The 12,656-nt window shown below is 30.6% G+C and overlaps 2 pseudogenes; both read left to right on the forward strand.

Annotated features, from left to right (window-relative positions):
- The first annotated feature begins 2,246 nt into the window (after positions 1-2,246).
- LOC139784138 (uncharacterized) lies at positions 2,247-3,849 on the forward strand (annotated as a pseudogene).
- A 5,020-nt stretch (positions 3,850-8,869) lies between these two features.
- LOC139784148 (uncharacterized) lies at positions 8,870-10,088 on the forward strand (annotated as a pseudogene).
- Positions 10,089-12,656: the final 2,568 nt, after the last annotated feature.

The raw sequence follows: 12,656 nt of genomic DNA on the forward strand, positions 1-12,656 counted from the left end.
TAGATCTAAAATTAATGTGCCGTTCCCTCCTTAAGATCAATAATTCTTTTGTTTAACAGAAGTTACACAATCCAACATATTTCTAACATTTTGCTATTAACATTTTCGGAGAATAACACGCGTAGTCCTTCTTTTCCATTATTTTCAAAAGCAAGCTGCATAACGTGCTGAGTGATGCCAGCTTCGGCCATCTTATTTATTATTCTACTGGATAATTTATCTTTATATTGTTGCAAAGAAGCCTTATTCGTAGTTTTTGTCGCTTTTAACTCTTTCTCTGCGTTGATTTCCGAAATACTTTTTGCATATTTTTTTATTACAGCCTCAGACTTCATAATCTCATGAATTAATTTTTTTAGAACTCGAACATCATCTATCGCATTATGAAGCGACTGCGAATTTTCTTCGGGAAGGTAATCATGCAATAAACCGTTGACTGAGAATTTTCCTTTTTGTTTTTTTCTTTCTGGAAGAATCTGGCGGAAAATTCTCAAAGAATCAGCAAATCCTTTTACAATACTACTAAATTCATCGTATAATTGGCATTGTTGCATCAACCTTGTTATTCTTGGATTGTCAAATCTACGTAAAAAAATTCAAGTATTATAGGCAATTACATAATTAAAAATAAAGAACTTATAATAGAAAATAGGCGTACGTAAAACCGTTATGAGCAACTAGAATAAGGGGGCATTCAAAACTTCGAAGATACTCCAAAAATTGTTGACAAGCAACTCTTGCGGATACCGATTCTACACGATTTTCGTACAGATACAGTTCGCCTTGCAAAACGCGAAGCCCTGTGATCTGTGATGCTGTTTTTGAAATTGGTTTGGATGGAATAATATAAGCGTTAAAAGAACGCGTATCTGTGAATGCTTCGACTGCGATCTAAGAAAGAAAATAATATATAAATTTTCATTTATTGCAATAAGCTTTTCTGAAATATATCAGGACTTACTTGAACGATTTCGTCTTGGAGAGCAGTACCAGTTGTTTCTAAATCATAAATTAAAACCTTACAAGATTGCAGGTCAACTTTTTCTTGTGTAGAAACTTTAGGATGAGGGATAAAATTCGAGACTTCATTGAGAGCAAAGCCGCTTTCGTAGGTGATACCCTCTCTCCTATTGCAAATTGCATTTTTTGATGCTCGTAATTTCTTTAAAACCTGCCTCCGTGTTTTGGTCAAAATTTTATTGTTATGATTGGATTTTATCTGACGAAGTACATCCTTTTGTTTTCTCGTCGCAATACTTTTGTCGCTTTGCAGATATCCCATTTTTTCGAAAACCGAAGTAGAATATTGGTAGCCAATATTTTTTTGGCAGATAGCTGCACTTACCCGGAAACACAGTGATTCAGATCCTGCGTAATGCCTTGACTTTGGGTTTTTAGAGGCTATTATTTGGTTGAGTGATTCGTTCGATTGAGTTGAACCACACTGACAAGGGAACCTCGCGAAGTTGAAAATTCTGATTTTAATGAAACTTTCCACACATGTAGGAGGAGTAAAAAGATGAATTTAGATATTTTTTGTAGCGGCCCAAAAACGGTTTTAAGGGGTGAAACCACTGCTCATATGTAGAGCGGTTTTTTGCTTTTCTCGATATATTTTGAAAAATATTTGAGATATCAAAAAATGTTTCGTATAAAAGTTTTACAGTAAAATCCCCTCTATTCGACAACATTAATAATATTTTTTAAAAATAATTTTTTAAACAAAAATTTGATTAAAAATTAAAAAGAAAATTTTTTTTTGAAATTTTATTAATGTGGTTGAATAAAGATGTTTTTACCATAAAACTTTTATTTGAAACATTTTTTGATATCTTGAATACTTTCCGAAATATATCGAGAAAAACAAAAAGCCGCTCTACATATAAAGGGTGATTTCACCCTTTAGAACCATTTTTTGGCAGCAACAAAAAATTTCTAAATTCATCTTTTTACCCCCCCCCCCCCCTTACATGTGTAAAAAGTTTTATAATAAGAACATTTATGTGTATTTAACCGTGTAATCACACACGTTGTACGTGAAGATATTTTGCAGTAATTTTCCATAATCGGAAGATTCTGATATAATAAAGATATAAATAAGATAATAAGGCTCTATATAAGTCGGAAATATTGCGCATAGTTTTAGTATAAGTACCACGAGTTTAACGATTCATACAAGTGTAAAAGATTGTCAAAAATTTTAATTAAAAAAAAAGTGCATATTTTTAGCTTAACAAACCAAAATGTTACGTGTAAATCCTGCGAATGTTCTCAATATGTTAATGGTTTCATTCCAAATTTCAAATATTCCACAAACACCTACAAATGATAAAGAAATCGAATTGCATGATACTATAAAGAATATTATACAAAATTCGATGGATGACATGTCATTTGCTATGCAGACCGACACTACATTAGAATTTGAGAATTATTGGGACTTATACGAGGCAGAATTTGTCGCAGCTGACGAAATAGAAGAAGTAGAAGAACTTGATGAAGATGAGGGAGAAGATAGTTGTACATCAGAAGAATACGAAATTGTAAATAATAACTATAAACGAAGAGCTGTTGAATTCTGGAAAAGTGGAAAAAAGGGACGTTACAGTTTATCATCAGTCCAACATCGCTTTAAAAAGGTAAAGTCCTTGCCGCAGCTGTATAAATGGGAACTCTCCCTACAAAGAGGTGGTACTCATAGAGAAAAACTATTATACATTTCTGAATACGTCTTGAACAAATTCAAAGACGCTAACGACAAAAACAGTATTATGCATGATATAGATCTGCGACGATGGGCGCTGGAAGCAAAAGAGGAAATTAATCTTCCTCATTTTAAAGCAGGAGCAACATGGATATTAAATTTTAAAAGAAAACACGGAATAGTGTCAAGGAAAATAACAAAATTTGTAAACCATTCATCCAAGAAAAATCAAGAACAATTACAAATTGCGTGCCAAGATTTCATAGGCTCTGTAAAATCATTTATAGATGTTTTTGATGTACAAAATATATATAATGCAGACGAAAGTGGATTTAATTTGGAAGTACATTCAGGCAGAACGTTAACGACACAAGGTGTTAAAACAGTCGAAAGTGTAGTTCAATCACTATCAGCAATGACACACAGCTACACCATTATGCCTACAATTTCTGCAAGTGGACAATTACAATCACCTCTTTATTTGGTATTGAAAGAGGCCAGTGGAAGTTTTGGACCACGCGTAGAAGCGACTTTGTTCAGGCCTGCAAATATTTTCATCGCAGCATCGAAATCAGGCAAACTGACTACACAACACTTTCAATCTTGGTTCACAAATGTTTTTTTACCCGCAACTGGAAGTTTCAGTGTGTTATTACTAGACTCTTGGAGCGGACATTGTCCTGCGAACTTACAAGAGTTTATGCCATCTAAAGATAAAGATGTACGGATTTTAACAATACCAAAAAAAACCACAGCAATGATTCAACCTCTTGATGTTTATGGATTTAGAGTGTGGAAGAACTTTGTGAGGACATTTAGTGATCGCGTTACATTGTTAAATTATGATATCAATTTACATTTAAGAAATAATATCATTAAATTACAATCCTTAACGCATATACAGCTGTCTTCTCCACGATTCCATAATCTTTTTAAATACGCTCGGTTTAAAAGTGGCTATATCGACGTACGGCCACCACAGTTTGAAAATCCAGTAGATTTTTGTTTCTCTGGAAAAGATATACAAGAAATACTGTTCCATATGTGATGCACCTGCCATAATACATTGTTTCTGGTGCAAAAAATATTTTTGTATGCATCATTTCTTTGAGGAATATCATGTTTGTAAATACTATGAAATATAAGAATTGTTCGTAAGTAAAAGATATTGTTATCTAGATAATTATAATATTTATTACTAATATTTGTAATAAATATTCTTATACATTCTAGGGAACGCTGTCAACACGTATGGTCTTATGGGGAATATCATCAATAGGGTCCGGACGTTCGGGCACGAAGACCGGGCATAAGAACCGCTGCGCGCTCGCCCCACCATCAAGTCCGGTCGCCGAGCGTCGCGCGTCGGAGCGAGCCTCGCGAGATCTACTATCGCGAGATCTACTATCGCGAGATCTAAAACTTAAAATATTTTATAAAACACACACACGCACGCACGCACACACAGATGAATAAATTTAGAAATTTTTAGTTAGCGCTAAAATTGTTACAATATTGTTTAAAGAATTATAAGTACATTCAGTATAAAAGTATCTTTATTTTACAGTTTTATAATATTAAATAACGCAACAGATATTTTTTTAAATAAGAGATGCAAAAATATATAAATTTTTGAAAAATTATTCGTTGCGGTTAAATACACATAAATGTTCTTATTATAAAACTTTTTACACATGTAAGGGGGGGGGGTAAAAAGATGAATTTAGAAATTTTTTGTTGCTGCCAAAAAATGGTTCTAAAGGGTGAAATCACCCTTTATATATAGAGCGGCTTTTTGTTTTTCTCGATATATTTCGGAAAGTATTCAAGATATCAAAAAATGTTTCAAATAAAAGTTTTATGGTAAAAACATCTTTATTCAACCACATTAATAAAATTTCAAAAAAAAATTTTCTTTTTAATTTTTAATCAAAATTTTGTTTAAAAAATTATTTTTAAAAAATATTATTAATGTTGTCGAATAGAGGGGATTTTACTGTAAAACTTTTATACGAAACATTTTTTGATATCTCAAATATTTTTCAAGATATATCGAGAAAAGCAAAAAACCGCTCTACATATGAGCAGTGGTTTCACCCCTTAAAACCGTTTTTGGGCCGCTACAAAAAATATCTAAATTCATCTTTTTACTCCCCCTACATGTGTGGAAAGTTTCATTAAAATCAGAATTTTCCACTTCGCGAGGTTCCCTTGTGAGCTATTTTTTCAGAGCTCGCAGCATAACGACAAATCACTTCGTTTAGTCGAATTTTCAAATCAGGATCTGTTAAAGGTTTACCTTGTGGGAGATTCTTATAAACATAATTTTCATTAACAGTACCCTCACACCAATCACCGCATAGAGTGTGATTACCGTATGCATGAGGTACGACTGCTCGCAAAGATTGTTCAACCTTCACGGCATCTCCCTTATTTCGTTTTATGGCAATCGCAAAATTTTTACCGAAGTAATCGATAAGGACTGGGGACAATTTCATTGTATACAGACTACTCGTGAAACTTTTTTTTATATGATTGTAATCTGACCATTTTTCCACCTCAAAAGAAGCTGCTCTTCTAACTGAAGCAATCGTACAGCTATCCTCATCTCCTATCAATGTCTTAACGGCAACATTCTCTTGCATAAACAGTGGGTTGTTGGTAAATATTTCCACTGCCATATGAGCTTCCATTGACTTTGCAGATTCTTTATAATTTAGCCTACAATCATGATCACTGGGAGGGTGGCCGAGTTTACATAAACGACAATCTTTGCACCGAACAGCAAAAGAAATAACTTTTTTGGAATAATATCCAATTGCAGTGCCGTGTCCTAGAATTTTCATTATATATATATATATATGTATATAAGCAGAATCAGGCTCTGCATAAGTATTTGTAAGACGTACTGAAAATTACTGAGAGAAGTTTTTTTTAATCTTTCGATATAAAATTATCTTACCGCTCAAACTATTGTAGGAACGTCCATTTCCACGCTTCTGCCAACCACTATCGTATGCTGATTTCAAATATGTTATTTTTTTATTATCAGTCTGTCCTTTGAGTTCTTCATTTGTTCTACTTTTGATAAATAGGGAAATTTTTTACAAGGAGATTTTTGACAAGAAAATTTTAATAAGCTCGAAACACATGTATAAAACATTGAATTTTTTTTATTCAAATAAAGGCAAGTATTTACTTGTATTTAATTGTAAATAGAAATCACATATGTACAATTTAAATATAAATATAAATATACGGATACTTACAAGTATACGTGTAAGTATATTTGTATAGAAGATACTTATACTATATAGAAGATTGAATTAATTATAATGTAAAATTGATTTCAAATAGATTTTTAAATTTAGAGATCTTACAGATTTTGTTCTGACTCGTTTTCTAAGGTTAATTTTTTCTCTAACCGAATAGCTTCAATGCAAGATTCCTTTGCTACTTCTTCTATAACAACGCCAACTTTTCTCTCATATTTTTTCAAAGTTGATGGTGACACAATAGGTACATCAATAGACGATAACACAGTGTTTATGTGGGACTCGCCAATACCTCCATCAATAAGTCCTACAATTTATAAATAATAGTTAAATTATTCACAATTATTAGCATTTTTAAACATATTACATATGACTTACCAAAAGCTAATTTGGCGTTGACTTCATATGTTCTGTCTTTCTTATTATAATCGTTAGTATGAACTGAGTGAATACGTTGACATTGCATACACTTTACATAAAATACACTAGCCAGTCCTAGTTGTTTCTCTCTAACAATATTTTTCAAAGATAAAGCTACATCACAATTCTTGCACCATAACTGTGAAGCCAAAGTATCTAATTCAACTATACGCCTTGAATGTGCAGCCAAATTATTTTGATTTCCCTAATAAAAACATCACATTTTTGTATTAGAGTATATAAAAATTAGTAACACAATATTTTTCTATTTCGAATTCATCTTTCAATGTATTATCAGTTGAATAATTTTGTATTTACATTTTCCTGCAAGGAAGCAAGTGCTTGGGATGTCAGAGCTCTTGTTTTAGCTACTGATGCAATTAGATTTTCTCGAGCTAAAACAACTTTTTTTTTTCGCAAATTGGCCTTTTCTTTTTCCTCTCGTACGACGAGCAGGATACTTTGGAGGCATTTTGTTTTGCTTGGAGGCTTTTGTCTTGCTATGTAGTATGTACAAGCATGGACACGCTAAAGCCTTGTGTACACGATACTAGAAATCGGTCCGAGTTTCGGTTTAAGCCAATCAACTTGCAGCTCTTACAGAAAAGCAGCAGTTTCATTGGCTTAAACCGAAACTCGGACCGATTTCTAGTATCGTGTACACAAGGCTTAAGCCCGGTGTCCACGATGCAAGAACTGTGTCCAAGTTTCGGTTTAAGCCAATCAACTTGCAGCTCTTACAGAAAAGTAGCAGTTTCATTGGCTTAAACCGAAACTTGGACACAGTTCTTGCATCGTGGACACCGGGCCTTAAGAGGTTATAGACGCCAGCGGGGAGACGGCGAGTCGGCTGCTAGATCTACACTATCTACACAGTACTTGCGCACTGACGCGAAAGAAGATGGGTCTTGCGATCAAGACAACATTAATCAATCGACCTTTTATAATTATTATAAATTTATAAACTACTTATAAAAATCAATGGAAACATTATCAATATTAATAATTTTTATTTAGATAAGATGTTTAGGAAAAATCATAATGTATTTTATCAAGTTTTATGTGAGTTGTATTATTGACTAACGATGTCACTATAGAGCCACCTTAAATGCCACACCTCTCAAGAATCTCGTAAATGACACATGGGGTCTAAAAGACCCCAGCATGAAAAATGTCTCCTTATTTATTGATTTTTTGATATTTAGTTATGAAAATTATTTTCAATGTTGTTCAAGGCTTAGAAAAGAGAATAAAATGCTTATATTGTTAAAATTTCAATTTCAACATAGTATAAAAAATTAAGATCGCCAACAGTTAAAATATTGGCTCCAAAATAAAAAAATTATAAATAATAAATAAATAAATATGAGCTCCATTTTTGGCGGAAACATTTGAAAATATATCATTGTAAAGGGTCTGGGGTCCGCTGGACCCCGGGTGGCATTTAAGGGTTAATGTCTGCTTTGTTCGAATTTAATTCATTTCGCCTGCTATTAAAAAATTAAGTAAGATCTCAATTTTATATATTATTTAATCAACGCCTGCCTTTGCTTTCTACAAATAAGATTGCAATAAATTGAGCGAATAAAAAAAAGTGTTTCAAGGAAGTTGCTGAAACTAAACACGTCTCCACGACTTACAAAGGGACGTTTGAAACTGTCCTTCACCGATTTTGATGGACTTTGAATATATTGTGGAGTAGCGAAAAATGACAAACACGTATTTTTTTATCGGCTTTGAAACATGTATAGGGATTGGAACAACCCTTTGAAAGAAATTCTATGTTTTTGATTCCAAGTGAATAGGAATAGGTATCTCTGAAACCGTGAGGTATATGAAAAAATATTTTAGACAAAAAGGTAACAATAATTAAGTGATCTTATTTGTATTACGTATGAAACAATTTATTTCATCTTATGGAAGTGTTATTTTAAAAAGAAAATTATATTGAAATTATTTGTATTAACAAGCAATTAAAACATTTTTATTTTTTAATAAAAGTAACACAATTATTAATAACGTTTTTCTGTAATTATTTAACACAGAATAAAAATTTATACAATTTAATGGCATTTTTATACATTTATAATTATTGTATCAGAAAATACTAATTTTAAATGTTATAAATATGCAGATATGCAGATTAAATATTTTATATAATATATAAAATATTTTAATTTCTTATTACATAAATATTATAGGCATCTTAAATATTCCGGAAAGTTCATGAAGTTCACTTTAATATTAAAAATGTTTTTGTGAAAATATTTATATATCATGTAACATGTATTATTTTAGCACAATATATTTCAAACAAGAAGTTTAATGTAGAAAAGCAATACTAATTTAAGTGTTTAATTTTAAAATATTTATAAAAAATATTCCTATGATATTAAATATGTTTTGAAATATTCTCACAATATCTTGTATAATATTATATTTATGTAATATTGCTTAAATATTGTATTACATTTTGCAATATTATGCGCTATTATGGATGCTAAAGAATTTATCAATTGTAATCCATTATTATATTTTTGCAGAATTGCTCGATACTGTTATGACTGAATCATTACATAGACCAGGCTCTTCTTCTAAACAGGATCCATTTGATAAATTTTTACAGCATCAGAATCAATGTGAAAATAAATTCGAAGAAGTACTAGATATATTTGATGAAGAAAGCTGTCATATTGATATAAATTTTCTAGATTCGGATGATAATCCAATTGATTCAGATATTGAATGCTTTGATAATACAGATGATACAACAGTACCATATCTTCCTGAATACGAAAATGTGATGAGTGAAACGGAGTGTTCTACAAAAGAGCATAAAAATAAAGATATCGAGAATACAAAAGAATTTTTAAGAAATTGGAAACTAAGAAATAATATTTCTCATACAGCTGTGACTGAGTTGTTACATCATTTCAAATTGCACTCTTGTTTTCAAACTTTACCAATACAATCTAAGACATTGATGAATACTCCTCGCAACAAAGTAAATATCATATCCATGGCACCAGGTAGTTATATACACATAGGTTTACAAAAAGGAATTACAGAAACAATTTTAAATACAAACAAAGAATTATTTCTTAGTGGAATAGAAATATCAATTTTTATAGATGGTATTCCGTTATTCAAATCAAATGCATCATTGTGGCCTATTGTAGGTTCTGTAAAAAATACTAATGATATTTTTCTTATTGGAGCTTATTACGGTCCTGAAAAGCCATATGATAGTAATCTTTATTTAAGTGCTACTGTAAATGATATTAAAGATGTATGTCAAAATGGTATAACAATTGAAGGATTACATTATAACTGTCGAATTGTTTCTGTTATAGCTGATGCACCAGCAAAATCATATATTTTAAATGTCAAAGGTCACTGCGGATATTATAGTTGCACTAAATGTCATGTAAAAGGCAAATATGCTCATAGGCGCGTTTATATGTTAAATAATCATGAAAAATTGCAAAATGATTTTGAATTTAAAAATAAAACTGATCCTTATTATCATCTAGGGCATAGTATTTTGACAGACATTCCGAATTTTGATATTGTTAAGCAAATTCCTTTAGAATACATGCATTTAATATGCCTCGGTGTTATGCGTAAACTCTTATATTTATGGTTAAGTAAATCAAAACAACCATATTCTTTAAATGCGCAAAGTATACAACGTTTATCCAATTTGTTTGAAAACATTGCATCGTTTATTCCTAACGAATTTTCACGTAAACCTCGATCGTTACAATTAGTTAAATATTTTAAAGCAACCGAATACAGATTATTGCTTTTATATACCGGTCCTGTTGTTTTAAAAAAAATTTTAGATAAAGATTTGTATAACCATTTCTTGGTTTTACACGTATCTGTACGAATTCTGTGTAGTAATGATTATAGTCAGTACATCAAATATGCAGGTCAACTGTTAGAAAAATTTGTGGATGCAATGCCACATTTGTATCATGAAAGTTTTGTATCGCATAATGTGCATGGATTGATACATGTTATACAAGATGTAAAAACATTTGGACCATTAGACAATTACAGTGCCTTTAAATATGAAAATTTTTTACAGCATCTAAAACAAATAGTCAAAAAGTATGCGCAACCTTTACAACAATTGTATAATCGGTATCATGAAATTAAATCTAACGTGAAAAGCACTGATTATCGTACAACTGAACTTGTAGTCAGCGAATCGCATAATAGTTATTGTATTTTGCCCAATGGAAAAAGAGCACCTTTGTATACAGAAGCTATTTCAATTAATTATCGTTTTCGAGTAAATACTATCAATGATAATTGTTGTATATTGACAAATGGAGACATTGTAAAAATAACAAAATTTTCTTACGACTTTGAGAAGAAAGAATCAATCATTTGTGGGAAAAGATACAAACGAAAAGATAATTTATTTACAATCCCATGTGAATCTTCTTTACTTCAAATTTATGTGGTTTCTCAGCTTTCGCGAGAAAAAATGTGGTCATTGAAGAAAATTAAAAATAAAATGTTCGTATTGCCGTATAAAGACAAATTCGTTGTATTACCATTGCTGCATAACGAACATAATACAGAGAAATTTATTTTGTAATATGTATGTTGTAATATGCATATAATATGTATAAAATTTGTACATTATATTAAAATAAAAATATTGGAATATATATTTTATGGCATATTATTATTTATTGTAATAAAAAATTTTGATTAAACAATTTATTAAATAAAAATGTTTTAAATATAGATTAATTTTCATTAAAAAAATAAAATATTAAATATAAAAATGTTTGCTTACATAAATTTAATATTCTGTGCACATTTTAATTATGTCCCCTAAATATTATAATGATATCCCAAGAATGTTATATGAACGTCAATTTTGGACCAGAATAATATACTAAGAACATTTTTTAATATTTCGCGGATATTAAAATAATATTCCGCGGATATTAAAATAATATTCCCCGGGTATTAAAATATTATTCCACGCCGGATGTTAAAGTAATATTCTACGGATATTAAAATAATATTCCTCGGATATTAAAATAATATTCCGCGGATATTAAAATAATATTCCGCGGATATTAAAATAATATTCCATGGACATTACAAAATATTATTTCTAAAATATTATATGAAGTGGACATATAACATCCACAGAATAGTCCCACGATATTAAAAAATATTATATCATATTCTAGGAATATTATAATAATATTATTTTAATTTTTAATAATATTCATATAATATTCTAGGAATATTATGCGCTTATAGGGTATATATGTTTCGCAGTCATATATACTGTTAATAATGAGTATGTAAATAAAATTTAGTTAACAAAATTTTTTATTATAATAAAGAGAAAAAGAGAGAAAGAAAACTTATAACATATAAAATTAAATCAATTAAAAAAATCATGAGTATTCTGGGCAAAATAATTTATAGTCTAATAACTGTTTTGAAATAAGTTTTAAATGTCTCAATTTTAGAAGTTTGTTCAGACCTACTTCAGACTAATTTTTGTATCAGGATATATAATTTTGCTTATGAACGATATTTCCTTCCATTGATGGAAAAAGCGAATCAATTGTACACGTTTTTTTATATTTTTGTAATTGTTCTTCAGGTGGTCGATTCCACAGCATAGGTTCGTCAGTTTTTGATCTAAAATTCTCTTCGTTCACAAAAATACAGACCGCTGCTGCATGCTTGCAATATCCCTTTCCAGCTTTACACGTACACGAGCAATTTAAGATTTCTCTATCATTATTTAACTGAAATATCAATATTTCCTATATTAAAACCAATAATTGGTTTCAAAATTGAGACATAAGACGTCTTAAAATCGTCATAAACACGTCTAATGTCCCGGTTTTGGACATGTTTGCAGATGTGTGCTATCTGGGTATATATATATTACTATATTATGGGCCAATTCCTTTTAGCGACACAATTCGACACAAACATCGTTCTATCCTTCTTGGCATTCAATGAATAACAAAGACAGAACGACACTTGTGTCGACTTGTGTCACTAAAAGGAATTGGCCCTATGTGTTATACCTCGATTACAGGTTTGTAAAAATTAGTATTATTTTTGGTGCTAAATCCACCAGGAGTTTCTCTCAAAACTGTCCCTCGCAATATTCTTTTAAACTGCAAAATTTCTTTGCTAATATGACCAACATGATTGCTGTAAAACAGTTTTTTCCCTTTTGAAACACTTTTCTTTCTAAA

This window comes from Temnothorax nylanderi, unplaced genomic scaffold (assembly GCF_030848795.1).
Source record: "Temnothorax nylanderi isolate EJ_2023f unplaced genomic scaffold, tnyl_v1.0 TNYL_tig0590_pilon, whole genome shotgun sequence".
NCBI classification, from domain to species: domain Eukaryota; kingdom Metazoa; phylum Arthropoda; class Insecta; order Hymenoptera; family Formicidae; genus Temnothorax; species Temnothorax nylanderi.